Source organism: Corylus avellana, chromosome 10 (assembly GCF_965113065.1).
Source record: "Corylus avellana chromosome 10, dhCorAvel1.hap1.2, whole genome shotgun sequence".
NCBI lineage: Eukaryota > Viridiplantae > Streptophyta > Magnoliopsida > Fagales > Betulaceae > Corylus > Corylus avellana.
The window spans coordinates 17,620,532-17,639,890 of NC_142499.1; the positions used below are offsets into that span (position 1 = coordinate 17,620,532).

The 19,359-nt window shown below is 36.9% G+C and overlaps 1 pseudogene across 1 annotated transcript; it reads right to left on the reverse strand.

Annotated features, from left to right (window-relative positions):
* Positions 1–1,883: 1,883 nt before the first annotated feature.
* LOC132162398 (L-ascorbate peroxidase 2, cytosolic-like) lies at positions 1,884–5,990 on the reverse strand (annotated as a pseudogene). The gene is made up of 9 exons (XR_015909380.1): positions 5,968–5,990; positions 5,488–5,662; positions 5,310–5,374; positions 3,335–3,392; positions 3,161–3,243; positions 2,930–3,009; positions 2,418–2,520; positions 2,232–2,290; positions 1,884–2,128 (listed from the first exon to the last, which is right to left on the reverse strand). The product of XR_015909380.1 is annotated as an L-ascorbate peroxidase 2, cytosolic-like (transcript).
* Positions 5,991–19,359: the final 13,369 nt, after the last annotated feature.

A 19,359-nucleotide genomic window follows, 5' to 3' on the forward strand; every position in this document is an offset into this window, starting at 1 on the left:
CTTCTCTACCCACTTCAATTGAGGACTACACATTAAATATTGGAATTCTCAATATTCTGCATTCAAAAACAGACGCCTTCACAGGCAATGATGATCTTACCTCAATTAAAAACATTAAAAAAAAAAAAAAATTGTATCAAGCGAGTGTTTCTTCACTTTATTTGAAAAATTGAAAGATCACAAAATCTCTTACAATGTTTAAGGTATTGCATGATAAGTTATTCATTTTAAATGAATGGGTCAAAATGTGACTGTACATAAAAAAGAAAGAAAATAGGCAAATAGAACAAAATAGCTCGTTCGCAACATAAATTGTATGACATTCTAACGGGACTGCTTTTAAAGATCAATATGCAAGGTAAAATGTCTCGATCGTAAACATGCTCGAAGGACATTCAAACGAGAACATGAAGACTTCAAAATTTGAGTTATAGGAAGGCTCGATCACAAAGGCAATCTCATCCAATTCGAACAAGGCCATATTATAGGACTCACAGAATACCTCAATTGCAATAGTGATCACAGTCATCACACAACGTTCAATCAAGGTGGTTATTAAGTCAAATCCAAGACATTTGATCGTAACCTTGATCGCACACCGTTCCAACACCGCTATGCAAAAATTGTGAAATCCTAGCTCGTGTTTGAACGAGATAGTTGCCTGAGAGTTTTAAACTTAACCAACTTAACCTAAAATTTATAAAAATACAAATATTTTGGTCACTTTTACATATTCCGTTACGATTTAACAAAAACTTCCAACAAAGGTGGTGATTGATAAATTAAGCACTCACATTAAAGTTCGAAAGAACATTAAGGAAAGGGAAATGAAGATGATCTTATTCCCATTGAAAAAATCACAATTTTAAATGCTAAATTGCAAATTTACCAAACGCTTAATTATATTTTTATTAACTGCATTTTGAAATTTCTATTTTTTGAAACTGCATATCTAATAACGATCAAACAAACGAGTAGTCCTATTTGACATTTGAAATACTTTCAATATTTGTTGCCGGCATTAGATGCAGAGAGAGGGGAGCTAAATAGACCATTTGGAAAGTAGTCTCTCCCAAAATTTAAAATTTCCTCTAAAATATATGTTGTGTGTGACAGAGAAATTTCAAAATTTCTTCTAAAATATATGTTGTTATGAGATAAACCCTCCAAATTAATTCTTGATCCCAATTTTTTTTTTTGGTAGTTTCTCCACGACTAAAATTCTAATTCCTGCCATGGCAGGGGAGCTAGTGAGCGTGTTTAGAACTGATAAGCTTTAGGAATTTTCTCATTTTGCCACCTTAGCTCCTGTTTCATCCTTGTAATGATAACAGGCTTAACCACGCCTAGTCTGCAGGTTGCCCCAAATCATTCTGATTTTATCTTTCTTTTGCTTTTTGGGTCGGCATCCTCGAGAATTTCAGAGTCAAATTATTTCTTCTATGCAAGTTTTCAATTGGAAATATTTGCCAAAATTGACTCCTCTCTTTAATTTTTCCAAAGCGTTTGCCAAATTTTACTTGCTTTGCACTGAACTCGCCCCAATTTTAGGTAGCCTAGTTATTCTTCCCCTTTTCTCATTTTAGCCTGCATTGTCGTGAGATCGCCCCTAGCCTCACCTTTGTTCCCATGCACTTCATTGTCATATACTGGATCATAGCTATTGGTCTTTTCACCATGACAAGGTGCCTTGGTCTGAGCTAGCTCCAGCCCACTTAAACCTCCGTTGAACTTCAATCTTAACAACTACGCGGGAACACGGCGAAGTCCCACAATGTTCCATTCTTCGTAACTATTCCCTTACAGAATACAGAAAAATGGTTACTTCAAATTGAAAAGAAAAAGAGCAAGAAAAAAATTGAAGGAATCAAATACAACATATATTCTGATGGCCAACAGGCCCAACACGTAACATCCCCTTGTTGGGGTCGTGAATCATAATTGTCACGCCAAGGGAGCACACCAAACACCAAAGCTTTATCTATTTTTGCATATCAGTTATGTTACACACGCCAATCGCAAGATAATATCATCGCCATAAATCAAAGCACGCAAACCTTCATAATATACAGACACCTGACAGCAGCCACAGTTCACGTCTCCAATTCTCTATTCAGCGTCAGCAAATCTAAACAAGTGATATAAAAGCCGAATCTCAGATTGAGGAACAAAGTTCAACATGCATCAGGCAATTGAAGGGGAAAAAAATGAAGACGATGTTTCTCACTCACCCAAGCTCCGAGAGCTTCAAATGAGCTTCAGCATAATCGGCAAAGAAGGCATCCTCGTCCTGAAGCATAATTGCAGAACCAGAAGTTAAATTAGATAATTGTCAAGATATATAGAAGGCAAATTGTTTATCCAAAAACTACATATGGTTTTAATTATAAATAAGACTGTAAAACATAGACACTCACCGCAGCATATTTCTCAACAAGAGGTCGGAAGACCGGATCCTCCAGCAGAGCTTTATCTGATGGCAGCTGGATTAGACCTTCCTTCTCTCCGCTAAGGAGTTCCCTGTTTTAAAGAATTAGATTCAAACCAATTAGCTGGCTTCTTCTTGTCTTGGCCCCCGGAATCCTTATTGATATTCAGGGATGTTTGAACATGCTATTTAAAAATATTCATTTCAAAACAAGTGATTTAAAAACTGCGATTTTTAAAGATGTAGTTATGTGTTTAGCTTTTAAAATTGTGTTTTTATAAACACACTCCGTACATGTGACTTGAAAACACAGATTTCTACGTTTTCAAACCGCAATTTTTTTTAAAATGAACTCCTAAACAATACATTTTTTAAAAACGAAATCGCAATACACAATATTATATGCAAGCCAACGATGAGATGATTACACAAGAAAACATTGCATACAATCAATTTCGCCAGAGAACCATCTACAAGAAATCAATGAGAGATGTGTCTTACTTGAAGTAGGAGTTATCAAAAATAAGAGGGTTGTTGGTCCAGGTTCCCTCAAATCCAGAACGATCCTGGTGGCATCTTCCCTGTAAAATGATTCCAAAAGCATCTTAGTTCATCAATAACTACAGTACACGAATTGTTAAAACTCCACTTTAGTAAAAATATTCCATTATAACAAAACACGCAACAACCTATCAAAGGAGGCAGCAAAAGAATTTCATATATTGAACATACCAAGGTGTGACCACCAGATAAAGCAACTCTATCTTTATCACTAAGACCCATGTGGCCAAAAATATCCCTCAGATGATCCGAAACTTCAGTGACAACAAAACATTAGTGAAGTTATTGATGAGTTATTAGATACATGTAATGATCTAGCTTTAACTTGAATTTAAACAGATTAACTAACCTTTAATTTGGTAGCATCAGGCAAGCGACCTTTTGGGGGTGGTTCAGTTTTGTCCTGAGATAAATAAGTATGTTTTAGAATCAACCGTTTATACTATTAGTATCTCATAATCAAGTAATATTATACGCCGGAGCCTAACAACATACTTGACTACAACTAATATACATGTTAAAGATAAATAATAATAATAATAATAAAAATAAATAAAAAAATTAAAAATTAAAATACAAAGTTTTCCTCCAGACGAGAAAAAAGAATCCAAAAATCCAAAAATTCCAGACTAACATTTAATTTTTCAAATTGCTAGCTTCTCTTGTGCTTGAGTTTTGACCTAATTGTGAACATTCATGCAACCCTCCCAAGGGAGATAGAGACGTGATCTACAGTAGTGGATAAAGCATTAAGAAAAGAAAAAAGCTAGCTAGATAGGATGGTCCACTCCAGACCGCACATAAAGCTACTTAAGCAACTAAATAAACAAGGAAGAGACTAGAAACCAAGAAGGTGAAAAGGGGAATGTGCCATGTCCAAATTAAACCTTAACAAAAGTGTATTCAAGCAGCAGCAGAAAATGTGGAAGGGACTATATATACAAAACAACGTTTTACATAGCAAATCCTCAGTAAGCAGTTATAATTTATCCATATGTTCAGGTAACAATTATTTTCAACTCCGTGGTCCAAAATTCAAGTCCTCTTTTTGAAACATCCCAGCAGTCATGAATCATCAATGCTACTATTGCATAATCTCAAAGTGAATAATACAACAAACATATATGGCTCAAGAAGAGCGAAAGATTAGGCTCAAAATTCAAGGACTAAGAGCATTCTCAACATACTCCCCTAAGTTTTGGGAATATGTCCAAAAAATAGCAAAACACATTCCACAGCAGACTCCCTAAATGAACCATAAACATTATGATTGTTACAGTGGAACTCAATGTTTTGGGTTCCACTATTGCAATCTTTATGATTATTAAAATAAAATAAAAATGATTCTCTATCTTTTCTCCTCTCTCATTTCTCATCTCATGTCTCACAATTCTCTCTCATCTCGTATATATAATATAATTAAAAAAACAAATATTTTAATGATATAGATAATGATTAAAGAAAGCAATTAGAGTGTATTTTGACATAGAGAAGTAAAAAGTAGTTTGAGTCCTTAAATGTAAGGAAAATGACAATGATGCTGCTGGGAATGCTCTAAGAGCCACTAGAGCTGGCGAAAATTGAAACCTAATGCAACCTGACTAGAATTGTCAGAACCCACAAAGCCATACACACTGCCTTATTTGAATTCAATATGATCACCATATATTCCTTTGTCCAAGAAGTCGATCACAGAATCCACTCTCCCCCTTTCATGGACTGAGTTGTTGCTCAACTATGAATTAATCCCTTAGATGCCATTGGTCTTTGCAACTACATGAGTCAATTTGGTCCACAATTGTCCTCAGATGAAATGAGGAGCTTCATCAAATCAAATGTATTGCAAATTACTCCTACTTTCACCAATGCACCATTGCGCTCCCCATTCAGTTTGACACACATATATTAGCCCTTCTTTCGCATTGTTCCTATGCTTCTTTCGTATTTCCAAGAAAGTCACCATTGTTCAGGGTCTAATATATTAATTCTGCCACCAATCACAATCTTGGGGGTGATAGGGTGATTACACTATTTCCAATAAGTAGTACTAAGCAAAAAACTACTTTCATTATAAATGCATTCTGATATAGGGTTAATTCTGAATTGAGTCCCAAACAACCAGCTAAAGTCATAATAAGAACATCCCAATTCAGGACCATCAGACACCCAAGTTTAAGACAACTCAATTTGCAAATTCCATAGAATAAAAAAAAAAAAAATCACAGATACTGACAAATTCGTGACACATGAATATCAATAACTTCTCAATCAGACCAAAGCATACGATACAATAGAATGGAAACCAATGAGGTTCACTGACCGGTCTCCCAGGGTGGAAAGGAATCTCAGCCCTCCAGTAACTTCAACAGCAACAACTCCAGCCAACTTCAGCAAGTAAACATGTATCAAAGTCAATTAACAATTTCAAATCCAAAAGACAGGAGCAGGATACACAAAAGTTTGATTTTATGGTAAATATCTAGCTAATTAACCAGAACCTGGTAAAAGTCTGCATAAGACAATAAGGGAAACTGCTCCTTGATCGGCTCCAAAAGCCTAATGGCGATATCGAGACCGCTGTTTGCCGCGTGAGAAAGCTCATCTGGATGCCTTATCGTCCCAAACGGCCCTCCTATCTTCGTCTGCACATCAAAGGTACCAGCCGAATGCCAGCTACAACGCCAAAAAAGCCACAAACACTCATAAAGCGTTTGGTAGAGAAAAGATACTCAAAACATTTACATATTTTCAATTAATTTAGTCTTTAATCCAGAACATAATCTCATAACAACTATTACTTACGTTACAAGATATTCTTTTCCCGTCAGATTCTATGAACGTATAGTAAATAAATTGAGATGTTTTAATGTAAAAATAAAAAGGAGTGCTTTTTTTTTTTTTTTGAAAAAATAGTTCACTTCTCATTATATCAAAATTAGGCTAAAGCAATTTGCTCACTTGAATAATATCACAAATACAATTGGGTATCTCGTCCCTCCATACTTGATCTATAATATTTCTGATTGCTAATTTAGCTGGCATATGGGCTGCACCATTTATATTCCTGGTACATGATTGGGTTTCCAATTCGGTAATGATGTTTGCAGGAGTAAGTATGGCCGTACAGATGGGTCCAACTAGGGGTGAAATTTAAAACCGTCTAACCGCAACCGCTAACCGTTATAACCGTTAACCGCTAACCGCCTAACCGCCTAACCGCTTTGAAAGCGGTTAGTAAAAACCGCTAACCGCCTAGGCGGTTGCGGTTAGCGGTTAGCAGGTTTTGGAAATCCGCTAACCGCTAACCGCTTTTTTTTAAATATAATATATATTTATATATTATATATATATAATAACAATAAGTTGTGAGTTTATGAACTTTTTTTGGTTGATTGAAATGAGCCTCAAGCTTCAAGTTTAACCATATGTGTTGATTTTTTTGGTTGCTTGTGAGTTTATGAATTTGTTTGTGTTTTATTTTATTTCTATGTGTGAGTTTATGAACTTGCTTGTGAGTTTATGTATAAGACTACAAGTGAAGTGATGATTTTGTTGTAATTTTATTTGTATATTATATGATGTGTAGATTTGTAGAAGGTGGCCAACAAGATTTTGGTATATAGCAATTTTTAATGCTAAAATGGCCATGGAAAGGGAAAAAAAAAATGTTTAAAAGGAGAAAAAAAATGTTTAAAGTGAGCCCAAAACCGGCCCAAACCCGGTCCAAACCCGGCCCAAAATCGGTCCAAAGAAAAAAGCCCAAAAAAAGCGGTTAGAAAAAAAGCTGTTATTCCAAAGCGGTTAACCGCTACCCGGTTAGCGGAGGCGGTTAGTAAAATTTACTAACCGCCTAGGCGGTTGCGGTTAGCGGTTTTAGCCACTAACCGCTAACCGCAACCGCTATTTCACCCCTAGGTCCAACCGTTTCTGGGATACAACTTGAGGAGGTATAATGAAGGGGAAAGTAGCGAGGATCGGTCAGTAGCTTGATCGATGAGGATAGTAGATGGTGGAATGTCACAAAACTTCACGAGAACTTCTCAGCAGCAGAGGTACAATCCATTTGCAAAATCCCTATTTGTCCAGGCAGACAAGATGATCAACTTGTATGGGAGGGAACTAAGAATGGGATTTACTCTGTTAGGAGTGGCTATCACAAGGGGAAGGAGATAATGGAGAAGAGCGCAGGTTCATGCTCGGACTCAGGGTCAAACAAGGAGCTATGGAGGCAAATATGGAAGACACGGGGACCACCAGCTCAACAACTGTTTCTGTGGAAAGCGTGCCACAATGTTTTGCCCACACGAGCAAACCTCAAATGGCGTCACCTTATCTTGGACTCACTCTGTCCCTTATGTGGCTTATATGAAGAAACGGTGGGACATCTCCTATGGCATTGCCAATTGGCCAGGGATGTATGGCTGGAGGGTCCAAAGGCACTGCACAAATGCACAAGCGACGACATCAGCTTTAAGGAGCTCTTCTTGCGGCTTATAGAACGGCTGGACAAGGACACGTTTCAACTATTCACCACAGTGGCACGCCTGTTGTGGTTCAGAAGAAACCATGTTGTCCACGGTGGTGAGTTGACGTCTCCGGTCTCACTCATGCAGCAGGCACGGGACTAAATTAAAAATCTTGAGAGAGACCGGGCCACGCAGGGCAGAGAACCCCCCTCTGCAGTTCCGATTCCCCGGGAGGCAAGATGGAAAAACCACAACAGCACTTTATCAAAGCAAATTGGAATGCTGCAATTTCTAAGGAGCAGAACATCACGGGAGTGGGCGTGGTGCTTCGGGACCACAGAGGTGTGGTGCTTGCCTCTTTCTGCACTTATAAACCGACAGCTATGGAACCTTCAACGGCGGAGGCCATGGCAGCCTGGTATGCCACAGAGATTAGCAAGAAGATGGAAGTGGGACACCTCATTCTCGAAGGTGATGCAAAGGAAATTACCCAAGCTCTGCAACGGGAGAGTTCATGGAAAGGGGTTTACTGCATGTCAACTGCTACAGCAAGGCGGAATCTACTCCAGCACCGCGAATGGCACGTTCGACATGTGGCTCGACAAGCTAATGACACGGCTCACAGATTAGCCAAGGTGGCAATTCTACTTAAGGAAGAGACCTGTGGATCAGGGATTATCTAGATTGTATTCATGCCATTGTCCTTGCTGAGCAAGGGTCTTCGTAATCAATGAAATGAGTCTTATTTTTTTAAAAAAAAAAGTATGGCCGTATAGGTAATCGACGAAGTGACAAGACACGTGGTCTAGGATTCTATTGGTTGTCTTCACCTGCTTCGTCGACCGTTGACCAGCTTCAACGCAAATTGGAGAAAAAAAGATTTTCTTGGTTGACTTTTAGGGTCAAATTCTACAACATCAAACCTATAGCCAATAGGCTATGGCGAGGCCACCCCATGTTCAAGCAACTGAAGCATTTGCTTAGCCTCCATGAAGCACAGGCTCCGTTTGGGAAAGGTTTTTGGGTTTTTAGTGGCCAAGAATTATAGTAAAAATTAATTGATATGAGAAAAAAAAAAAAGAAAAAAAAAGAAGAAAAAAAGAAAGAAAGAAAGAATGTTTGATATGAAAAAATGAAAAAATAAGAATGTTTGGTATTGAAAAGTGAGAAAAAAAAATTGTTTTGTAGTAATTCTTTTTATTTAAATGTGATTTTTTTTATTTAAAGAAAAAAAATTGATTAATCTGATGTAAAAGTAAGAAATAAGAATGTTGGGAGTTGAATTTTTTTTGTTGATGAATAGTAACGAACTGTTGGTTGTTGCCAAACGATGCCCCAATGCGCCATCAGGGCAATCACGATGAAGGACAATATTATTATTTGGGTTGATTTAAATAAATAATAAAAAAAAAAAACCTTTCAAAATTTTAAAAAGTCCTTTATTAAGTGGTCTTGACCACCCCTCCATGGTGGTTTGGGATGATGCCGACCAAGAGATAGCCAGGCAAAATTTTTTTGTCTCAAGTGGCTGTACCAAGTTATGGAGCAAATAGTCTTCAAGGAGTAGTTTAATCAGCTAAAGATCTTGCCTTATGAAACGGAAGTCACTAGTTCAAATCGTTTTTCTCATTTCCCTCCCTTTATGCAAAAAAAAGAAAAAAAAAAAAAAAAAAAAGGTTAGAGAATAAATAAGAGGAAGTAAAATGGGAGTGTTGTAGCATTACTCAAAGTAGAGGCCCTTAACCTAATCAAGATTATTAATTATAAATTGAAATGATCTTTGGATTCGATTGGAATAGTTGGCAATGGATCTGGCTTACATGTTGTTATCTGTAATGTAAGCAACGGTTAAGATTGAATCTTAAAGTTGACTTACTTTTAGAAACTTTTAATAGGAGAGAAAGTGAATAGAAATTTTTTTATAGATTTAATCTTAACCGTTACTTACACTTCAGCATGATAATATTAATTTCCAAACAGCATGTGGTGATAGGGTATGGATTTAAAGCATGATGGTGGTGGAAGCTCATGCCAAGAGGAAACCCCCAACACCATGACTATTCAGAGTTTGAACAAGATGGGTCATTGTTCGTGGGGTTGATTTAGGGCTTGCCTTTTAATCAACCTGTGACTTTGTTCTATCTTTACAAAAAGGCACTGGCTTTCTCCTTGTGTGTGTGTTTTTATTTTTATTATTATTATTATTATTATTATTATTATTTTTATTTTTATTTTTTTTTTAAAGGCTTTCCACCTTTTCTTTTCTTGTTGGACTTGGGCGTGGGAATCAACCGCCATTCACAATTTTTTAGTGGCTCCATTGGTTATATTTTGACCAAATAATTGCGGCCTTTAGGGTAAGGCTGGATAGCAAACAAAATATAAAGTCTTTTTCTTAGTTTGGAAGTATACGAAGAAGCAAAGCAACCAATTTGGTTTTGTTGTGTTGAAAGGACGTTTTATATTATTGGTGCTAATAATAAAGAAACATAATTTTGGTGCATTTTACTATGGTCGGTTAGAGATTGCGTTTGAAGGGTTTGAAAATATTTTTAACACTAAAAAAGTTCATTTATAAAATAAAAGTATTCGTTTGGTAAAAAAAATTAAAAGCGCTTTTAAGGGTCCAAAAAACCTAAAAATGGCCAAAACGCATTATTGTCAAAAACTTAAAAATAAAGCTTTTGCCTAAAAGTTATTTTTGACTTAAAAACTACATTTTTCAAATGCAATATTCCTAAATAGTGTTTAAGTCTTTTTTTTTTTTTGGAAAGGGTTCAAAGATTAAAAAACTGAAAATAGAAATGACTCTAACAAATTAACCATAGGCCCACATGCACCTAAAATACAATCAAATAATAAAAAAATATGCCAAAAATAGGCTCGATTCTACAAAGCTAAGAAATAAGCCGTAAAACACACTAACTCAAGCAAAAGAGACAACGAAAAGAGCACAAATCTCCAAAGGTCGTTCAACCCGGGAATGCCAACCACTTGTAAAGACTACTCGTTAGGTCAGTATGAAATGCCACCCACTTGGTTTTCTTTTTGATGTCATTATAGTTTTCTACCTGATCATCGCCTTGAATATATATATATATATATATATATATGGAAAATTATAATTTATCCCCTTAAAGTTGACGGCGTTTTTCAACTCGAATATCAAAGTTTCATTTTTTGAAATCCACCCCCCAAAGTTTCTAATTTTTGCAATTTGACCGATTGTATCCAAAACTTCTCATATTGACCTTAATTTTTATTTTTTTTATTTTTATAAAAAAAATTTTAAAAAAAAAATTCAGGATGGCCATAGCCACCCCTTTGCCCATCTGGCCATTTTTGCACTCCCAAAATTTTTTTTTTTTTCATAAAAAATAAAAATCAGGGGCAATATGGGAATTTGGGATAATATTGGTCAAATTGAAAAAAATAGAAACTTTGTGGGGGTGGATTACAAAAATTGAAACTTTGATGTTCGAATTGAAAAACGTTGTCAACTTTGAGAGGGTAAACCGTAATTTTCCTATATATATATATATATATATATATATATATATATATATATATATATATATATATATATATATATATATATATCGGGTACATTGACTCAAAATTATGGACATACATGTGGAAGCAATTTTTCTGACGGTCGGATCGGTGACGCGTCATATGCAAAATTGATAAAATTGTCACCGAAAATTCATCAATCTTTGAGAGATTTGAGACACTTCAATGCTTAAATTAGTACATTATTTAACAAAATAATTGAATGAAATAAATAAATAAAAATAAATAAATTAGAGAGAGTATTCAAGCCTCCTTATTTTTAGAAAAGATGATAATTTTTTACTTGAGAGGCTCTCGAGAATAATTCGAGAAGTTACTTTTGTGTCACTCTAAGAATGAGGTAGCTTTTTTTTTTGAACAAAAATTTAAGGATTTTATTGATTAAAGATCACGAGCATAAAGCTCTTATAGAGCAGAGCAAAAAGCTCTTATAGCACAAAGCATAAAGTTATGCAAAAATCATAGCCACATGCTTTGAGGTTATAAAGTCATAGATACAAACAAAAATTCTTACAATCATAACCCATGTACAAATATAGTTAAAGAGCATATATGCTCCGAGCAAACTAGATCTAAGACATAGGTAGCCAAATTTCATAACAAAATTTATTTAAACTGGCCGTGAGAGATAACCCCTCACCTAATTATCTAGACCATGAGAAATAATCCTCACACCTAATTATTTCTCCTCACTCATGAGGGCAGATCTAGAAAGGAGAAACCTCTTATTCAAAACAAAAAACACAAACAAACAACCAGAAAGCAGCAACAGCGGCCATAGAGGAGATGAACGGCACAACACGGTGAAAGGTGGACGGATGCATAGCGAAGAGGCCGAAGTTGCTGATTTGGTCGAAAAACACCTACAAACACAAAGAAAAAAGAAAAAACCAAAAGGGGAGAGAGATGATAGAAGCAGGGAGTAGAAGGGGAGAGGAGGAGGGAGCAGATTCTCTCAAAACTGTTTTCTGAGGAGAATGGCCAAAACTATATGAATACCCTAAGAAAAGAGTAGCCCTCATGCCACCAAATTGGTGCTGATGGACATTTGTTGGGTCATGAATCGGCAATCAATAAGGCCCAACAGGCCTCACGGCCCAAAGATCTATCAAACTCATTATGGGCTAAGTCCATATGGAAGCTCAGTCATTGAAGCCCGACAATTAGTTGGCCTCTAGGGCATAATAGTCTTATACCGAGGATAGATCGGTCATTTCACATGATGGATATCTGTTATCTCCACACAAACGGGATAGAATATCATTCAAATTCAAACAATCATCTACATTTATCGAAATACAGGCCAGTTGTCAACACCTGAATTATCCACATTTGACTGAGAACTACTAAAGCATTCTTATCTAATGCTAGCAAAGTTCAAACTATTTATCTCATAATCTTAGCCTACTAAGATCATGGGGCGGCTAACAAACTCTATCCTTCACGAGTAACTGCCCAACAGATATCCAAGGATAAGAGAGCCAAAGCGTGCGGGGAACAAACTCTACTTCATGCCTATAAATACAAGTCGTAACTTAAACCAAAGGTAAGCGCAACTCTTGTTCTCTAGCTTTTGTTATTTATACACTCTTTCCTCAAAATACTAGCTTAGGCATCGGAGCTTTCCTCACCGAAACACCACCGGTTGCTCTGATCCTTGTTCTTTGCTTTTTCTGTGCAGCCCGACGCATCCTTGGACACCGCAGCACTACTCAGAATCTATGCCACGTCACCTCGAAAAACTGTGCATCAACAGTTTGGCACCGTCAGTGGGAATTCAATTTTCATTAGTTCTTCCCATCTATAAATCCGATATGGTGACTACACATTCCCATCCTCAACCAAAGAATCAAGCCAGTGCACCCAACGCAACTGGAGCGCCTCCCAATCTCGCCGATTTCATGAAACAGATGATTGAATCCATGAATACACTAAAGAAGCAGAATGAAGATCTTGTTACAAGGCTCACGATCACTGATGGCCGTAATAGTCGAAGGGATTGAGAGCATGACGAAAGGCAAGCAAAAGAGCGTGAAGATAGGCGTGAAAGAGAGAGACGCGAATAGATTCGCAGAGGGAAGCGGGCAGAAAACCATCAAGAAGATGATGAGAGTTCTATTCATGGCAGCCATCATACGACTGTCCAAAACGAGAGATCTCACCATGCCAGGCATAACGAGACCAATGTTAATGCCAAAGTTCAAGATCTCAAGAGGAAGTACGAGGAGATGGCTCGCCAGATGATTGACAGTGGAGACAAGTCAACGGCAGGAGAGCTGATGGAGAACACCAATCTACCTTTTACTGAGCGCGGTATGAACTACCCCTTACCTGACAAGTTCAAAATGCCTCGTGTAAAGGCATATGATGGTAGCGGAGATTCTGCGGAGCATATGGAAAACCTTCGTGTGCATTTCATCCTCCATGGTACCCCAGATGAGATCTCATGTAAGGCATTTCCACTAACCTTAGAGGGAGTAGCCAAAGAATGGTTCGCAAGGCTTCCTGCTAAGTCGATTGATGACTTCAAGACCTTGGGATGTCTCTTCTTAAGCTAGTTTATGGCAACCCAGAAGAGGAAGAAAAACCCGCTTACTTGCTTTCCCTTGTTCAAGGAAAGCGAAATGACGAGTCCTTGAAGGACTATATGCTCAAGTTTAACAAGGAGAAATTGACAGTAAAAAACCCAGATGAGCAAATAGTGCTCTTATCTTTGATGCATAGGGTAAGAGCTGAGGGGCCACTGATGGCCGGGTTAGCGAAGAAGTCTACGTATGTGACCCTTCGCCAATTTTTAAATAAGGCTAAGGAATACATCAACTAGGAGGAAACCGTTGGAGCCCTCATGAAGTCTCAGAAGCAGATGACCCAAGTCAAGACTAGCAGTGACAAGGTAGTACCGCATAACTCTGAGAAAAAGTTAAAAAAGAACCCAAAGAAGTCGGGAAAAAAAGGCCCTTCAACATCCGACGATTGGCGCTCAACCCCAACTCAGCAAATTCACTCCACTAATCACCAGTATGACTGAGGTGTTAATGGAGATCAGAAGAGATCCTGCTTTCAAATGGCCGATAAAAATGAGAGGTCCCATGGCGAAACGTGACTTGCACAAGTATTGCGAATACCAAAATGACCGAGGCCACCTCACCGAGGAGTGTATAGCTCCGCGCTAGGAAATTGAAAATTTCATCAAGAACGGCAGACTGGTTAGATTCCTGGTGAGTGAGAGAAATAGAGGGAGAAACCCTCAAGATCCCTTATTCCTGGAGGAGAACCAAGAAGATCATGGAAGACAAGATATGAGACAGCGTTAGGATGCTGGCTCGAGAGAGGATAGGTACGCTGAACTGATAAACAATCAGCAGGCGGAGCCGAGGCAAAATCGGAACGCACATCAACAACCTCGGAACCAAGACGTAGTAGGCGAAACCCACACTATCGTAAGTGGGATAGCTGTGGAGAAGAGTCCAGCTCGGCCAGGAAGGCTCATGCGAGAAGAATGCGGACCGTAAAGGCTTTCTTTCTCGAAAGACCTTCCAAGGCCCTAAAGCAAGACTCAATGATTCTAACATTTTTAGAAGTGGATGCTAGGGGGGTGGTGATGCCCTATGACGATGCACTGGTGGTAACAATGATTGTGGCAAACCATGTGATCCACCAAATTCTAGTAGACAATGGAAGTTCGGCTGATATCCTTTATTGGCCAGCTTTCAAACAAATGGGCATTGATCGGAACAAGACCATACCATTTGGCTCACTTCTAGTCGGATTTGCAGGAGAGCAAGTCCAACCCATAGGGCTCATTTCTCTCCCTGTGACAGCAAGGACAGCCCCCAAACAATCCACAGTCATGGTGGATTTCCTAGTAGTTGACCGACCATCTGCTTACAACGCAATAATCGGTCGGCCAACCTTGAATAATTTGAAGGCTACAACTTCAACCTATCATTTGAAAATGAAATTTTCGATAGAAGACGGAGTCGAGGAAGTCAAAGGAGACCAGATTGCAGCAAGGAAGTGTTACAACACTTCTTGGCGGGGAACAAACTCTACTTCATGCCTTTAAATACAAGTCGTAACTTAAACCAAAGGTAAGCGCAACTCTTGTTCTCTAGCTTTTGTTGCTTATACACTCTTCCCTCAAAATACTGACTTAGGCATTGGAGCTTCCCCCGTCGGAACACCACCGGTTGCTCTAATCCTTGTTCTTTGCATTTTCTGTGCAGCCTAACGCGTCCTCAGACACCGCAGCACTACTCAGAATCTGTGCCACGTTACCTCGGAAAACTGTGCATCAACAGACATCGTTTTATCCACCTTCCTGATCAACAAATCTTTGTATAATTCTGCAAGAGCCGTAATTTTGCCTTGTGCAAATTAAGGCATCATACCAAATATTCAATATTGTTGGGAAATGAATAGCCTTACCTTGCTCAACCACTACGTGAAAAATAATTTGCACAAGCTCATTTATGAAAAATAATTATGCTATTGATAGACAACTTTTATTCGTAAGGTTAAAAGCATCTAAATGCTATATTCAAGGGTTGAGTAATGTTAGAAGCCACTTTTATATCTCTCTTGTTTCACTTAAAAAATGATGTAGTTTCTAAAATCATCATTGGCCTTATGATTGATTATTATTGAATTTTGATTAAACGGTGATTTTAAAAGCCATCTCATTTTGCATTCAAATTCTAGATGCCTTCACTGGCCATGATGATCTCACCTCAAATAAAACATTCAAAAAAAAAATCAAACAACTACCAAAATGTATCAAGTGAAGGTTTTTGTCACTTTTTTTGAAAAGTTGAAAGATAACGGAAGGTTGAATTCTCCTACAATATTTAGGGTATTGTAAGAGGTACAATAATTTTAATTTGGTTTATTCATTTTAAATGAAGGGTTCAAAATGTGATTGCACATAAAAATAAATAAATAAAAATAAAAATAAAAAGATGACATGTAGCGGATACCGAATCACCCTTGTTGACCACTATAATATCTTTTTTTTTTAAAAAAAATGAAGATGAAGAAGGTCATTAAGGGTTTAGAAATTAGCAACAATGATAGATTTTATCTTGTTGGCAAATTCAATGTCAAAATTTGTTATTTTGTAAGGTTCAAAAACTTGGTTCTAGGTGAAGAACATAATAGCTTGTTCGCAACATCGATTGTATAATGTTCAAATGAGGCTACTTTTAAAGATAAATATGCAAGGTAAAATGTCTAGTTTACGATGTTCAAGATCAATATGATGTTCAAACGAGAGCATGAAGACTTGAAAGGCTCGATCACAAAGGCAATCACATCCAATTCGAACGAGACCATATGATAAGATTCACATAGTGCCCCAATCGCAATGGTGATTGTAGTCGTCACATAGCTTTCGATTGAGATGGTCATCAACTCAGATACAAGACATTTGATCACAACCTCGATCGCACATCATTCGAACTCCGTTATGCAAAAATTGTGAAATATTAGCTCATGTTCGTACAAGACAATTGCCCTAGAGTTTTAAACTTAACTGACCTAGCCTAAAATTTATAAAAATACAAATATTTTGGTCATTTTTACATATTCTGATAAGATTAAACAAAAAATTCTAATTGAGGTGGTGATTGAAGGAGATTGATAAATCAAACACACATTGCAAAATTTTGAAGCTTAAAGAGGACATTGAAAAAGCCACAATTTTAAATGTCGAATTTGCGATTTTACCAAAAGTTTAACGATGTTTTAAAATTCTTTTTTTCCAAGCCACATATCTAATCATGATCAACTAACTAGCAGTCCTATTTGATATTCAAAATACTTTCAAATATTTATTTGTAGCATTAGATGTAGAACACCGGGAGGGAATAGAAATTGAGAGGCTAAATAGACCCTTGGGAAAGTAGTCTCTCCAAATTTTTTTAAATTTTCCCTTTTGTTATGAGATACCCTCCTAATTAATTCTTTATCCCATTATATATATATATATATATATATATATATATAGAGAGAGAGAGAGAGAGAGAGAGAGAGAGAATTAATTAGGAGGGTTGACACACCAACGCGTTTGACAGCCCTAGAGAAGGGAGCTCCCTCCTCCTTTCCCCTCCCCCCTTACTCCCCTCTTCTTTCCTTTCCCTTCCCTTCTTGTTTTTTTTTCCTTTCTTTTTTAAATTTATCTTTTTGATACTACGCTGCCTCCGTTCGCCCTCCACCGTGCTACATCGCTCTTCACCTCCTCGAAATCGGTTGGAATTTTTGCCTCCCTCGCTTCGGTTGTTGTAGTTGTTTTTTTTTTTTTTTTTTTTTATTGTGTTTTTGTTTTTTTTTTTTTATAATAGAGATTTGACTTCTCTTTAGATTTGCTTTCATGAGTGATCTTTGAGATAAAGATTTTTGTCCTGACTTTTGGATCGAGGATGATAAGTTTCGGTGTGAGGATTTTGCACTTATGGCCGGGAAAATAAATGTTGCAATATGAGCTACCTATGTATTAGATTGAGTCTGTCTAGAGCCCGAATAAGGGAAGCTCGCTCAAGCTCGGCTCGTTTACACCTATAAATTAATCGAGTCGAGTTTATACAAGTCGATCCTGAGTTTGCTCGCGAACACCCTTACATAGGACCAAGAGAACATCAAGAATAACCGTAGCATTCCTCTTTTATTATTTGCTCAAATCTTAGCAATTAGTTTTCAAATTAAATATTAGGATTAAGTAATTATTATTTCTAAAATAAAGAACAATATAGTAAATATTGATTTAACAAAACTATATCTATTTAATTTGAAAAGAGAAGTGTTACACATCAATCTCTTGTCTATTATGTAAATCCATCATTGAATCTGTGAGGTCCACCATCAACAACGATCATAATCCTACCATTCTTAAAGTACTCTACCAAGTAAATTTCTTCAAATCTCAACATTGTTTTTAAATTCAATGGTGGAGATTTTGCCATATCAGCAAGTATCGTTTTATTAGTATTATTTCGTTATTCTCTCATCCTTTATTTAAATTAATCATTAAATTTGTAGGACCTACATAAGTGTCCAAATTTTATTTTGTTATAACTAATAGTGTAAATTATATTACATCATTTTAATTTTTTTTAAACACACAACAACATACCACATTAGATATTTTACATCTAACTAGTAATATGTACCATGAAATAGATCATCTATATTTCAAGTGAAGAGACATGGTATTTAATATTTTCTCATCATTTTCCTATCTTTCTTTTTACTAGATATTTTAGCTACTATTGATGAGATGCTCTAAGCATCTACAGTAGTAGTGGCCATTTTAGCAGCTCAAAATGTACTTTAAAAAAAAAAATAAAAAAATTAGCTATTAGTTTTTTAATATAAAATTTAATAGATTATTTATGCAACTATTTATTTTATTTAAATATTATTTTTATTGAAAAGAGAGAAAAGAGGGAGAGGAAAGGGAGAAATTTGTATTTTGAAATGTTTATTGAAGACTAAAGGTGATTATATTTTTTGTGGAGCAGGGAGCATGTATTTCCATTTCTAGTGGTCTTAATGTTGATATTTGGAATTCTCCTTGGATTCCTCTCATGCCTTTTTTTAAGCCTATTCCGAATGTTAACTTGGTGGGGCTCCCATCTTATGCGGTTGCTGATCTTATTTGCCCTATTAGGAGAATTTGGAATTTGTCCTTGCTGCAGGATCTTTTTGATCCCCTTACGGTGAACAGCATTCTTAGCATTCATTTGCCTGTTTGTGTTTCTTTTGATAAGTGGGTTTGGGCTCTATCTCCTTCAGGTAATTTCTCAGTGAAGTCAGCTCATGATCTTTCATTGTCTTTGGGGGGCAGGTTTCCTCCTCTTGCTACAGAAGCTTGGGTTTCTCTTTGGGGGTTAAAAATCCAAGCAAGGTTGAAACATTTGCTTTGGAAGGTTGCTTGGGATATTCTTCCTTCAAGGGCTAAGATTGGTAGGTTTGTGGTTAGTGAAGATCCAGATGCTTGGCTTTGCCCTTTTTGTAAAGGACCTTTGGAGACTTTATCTCACATTTTTTTGGAGTGTGATTTGGCTAGAATTTTGTGGAGTTCTTCCCCTTGGCCTATCTCTTTTTCGGCTTACTTCTCCTTGCCTATTTCGGATTGGGTTCTTGCTATTTTGTCCCCTGTGGATTCTTTTGGTATTCCTAAATCTGATGTTAGGAAATTTCAATTGTTTGTTGTTCTCATGTTGGATCATATTTGGAGGTGCAGGAACCTCTTAATTCATGAAGGTGTGCAGCCCTCTCCCATTAAAGCTATCCATCAAATTTCTTGCAGCTTCAATTATCATCTTGTGGCTTGGA